Genomic DNA, 2,086 nt, shown 5'->3' with positions numbered 1-2,086 from the left:
TACCTGATCGTGTCGATGTTTGTATTCTGTTTGTGCAAGTCGTGTGCATGCCGATATTATATGTTGGATTGTTTCTGATGTTTGTGAACAGAGTCGACAAGAATCGTTTGTCACTGTTTTGTCTTTATGTATGTGTTTTTTTATAGTTGCGTGTATTAATGACCTGGTCTTGTATTGCTAACATGAAACCCTCAGTCTCCGGGAAGATATCACATTCAGACAACCAAGTGTGCGTTGCTATAGAATCAATACAATCCTGACTAACCTCTTGCGGAAATCGTCCATGTAACGGCTTTTGGTTCCATGTCTGTATGTTATTTGTGATGTATGTAAGTTTGGATTGAGGTGGGAGTATATTAGTTTCGTGTAGGTTAAGTGGTTATTATTATGGTCGGTGTTTCTTGTGAGAACTCAGGTCTAGCCTGGTTAACTAATCGCACGGATTAAAATCAAGTAACGATCAGTGTCTGTGTCTGTGTCTGGTGAAGTTATGTAGGGTCAGAGTTGTTTAGAGCGGATGTATTATCTTGTACGGTGAGTGTGTTGTTTGTGTTGAGTAGTGCTTCAATTTCGTGCCTGATTTGTTCCTGTGTGTCTAATGTAAGGAGTGTATTTTTAATAATAACTCTACGTTGGTCTGCAATGCGTTGTTCTGTTAAGTGTGCTAAATGTGGGTATTGTGTAATGAAAGCGTGATATAGTTTACCTCTGTATGCTGTCCTGTCCGTTTCCATCTTCGTGATCTCCAGATACGTACCAAAAATGAAGCGATTCATCCCTTCGTCCCATTTCATACGTCTTTTGGAGGTTTCCTTTGCGCTGGTCCCATCCACAAGCGGCTGAGAAGCAGGCACAAAGGTTTTTATAAAGGTTATTATTATTATTATCGGTGTTTCTTGTGAGAACTCAGGTCTAGCCTGGTTAACTAATCGCACGGATTAAAATCAAGTAACGATTAGTGTCTGTGTCTGGTGAAGTTATGTAGGGTCATTAAAAAAAAAAAAAAAAATCACACACGTACATTGGACATCTAGGGATAATGTAATTCGTACTTACCAACATACCTATTGATGGGCACAATAGCCAACGCTATCAGGAAAGAGGAAAACAAAACAAAAACAAAAAATCATTATAATAATTCCTGTAATTTTATTAAATGGAGTTTATTGTGTAAGTGTTTCTTTGGCTTTGCGTTTGGGTTGAATACGAGTGGGTTGTGATAACGTGGTGTGTTTCTGTGAAGAAGGAGTTTTTTGTTTTTTAATTGTATTTATGGTGTTTCTTTGTTCCTGAGGTCGTATTTGTGAGGTTGCTTGGGTTTTTGGTGGAGATATTGCAGTATTTTGTGAGCCTGTGTTAAGGTTTTTGCGTTTCGGTTGTATACGAGTGGGTTGTTTCTGAGAAGAAGGAGTATTGTGTTTTTTAACTGTGCTAGGGCGTGTAACTTTATTGGATGGACCTGTCTTTGTAGTACATGTTGCGTTACTTGTGTTTATGGTGTTTCTTTGTTCTTGAGGTTGTATTTGTGAGGTTGCTTGGGTTATTGATGGAGATATTACAGTATTTTGTGAGCTAGTAGTGCTGTATAGGTTTCTGCGTTTGGGTTGAATACGAGTGAGTGGGTTGTGATAACGTGGTGTGCTTCGGTGAAGAAGGAGTTATGTGTTTTTTAATTGTGCTAGGGCGTGTAACTTTATTGGGTGGATATGTCTTTGTAGTGCATGTTGCGTTACTTGTATTTATGATGTTTCTTTGTTCTTGAGGTTGTATTTGTGAAGTTGCTTGGGTTTTAGGTGGAGATATTTTAGTATGTTGTGAGCCTGTAGTTCTGTTAAGGTTTTTGCGTTGCGGTTGAATACGAGTGGGTTGTGAAAATGTGGTGTGTTTCTGTGAAGAAGGAGTTTTGTGTTTTTTAAATGTGCTAGGGCGTGTAACTTTATTGTATGGACCTGTCTTTGTAGTGCATGTTGCGTTACTTGTATTTATGGTGTTTCTTTGTTCTTGAAGTTGTATTTCTGTTGTTGCATGGGTTACTGGTGGAGACATTACAGTCTTTTGTGAGCCTGTAGTGCTGTTAAGGTTGTTG

This window comes from Photinus pyralis, unplaced genomic scaffold (genome assembly GCF_008802855.1).
Source record: "Photinus pyralis isolate 1611_PpyrPB1 unplaced genomic scaffold, Ppyr1.3 Ppyr1.4_LG1, whole genome shotgun sequence".
In the NCBI taxonomy this organism is placed as follows: domain Eukaryota; kingdom Metazoa; phylum Arthropoda; class Insecta; order Coleoptera; family Lampyridae; genus Photinus; species Photinus pyralis.
The sequence above is the reverse complement of the archived record's forward strand: the minus strand, read 5'-3'. Positions refer to the sequence as shown.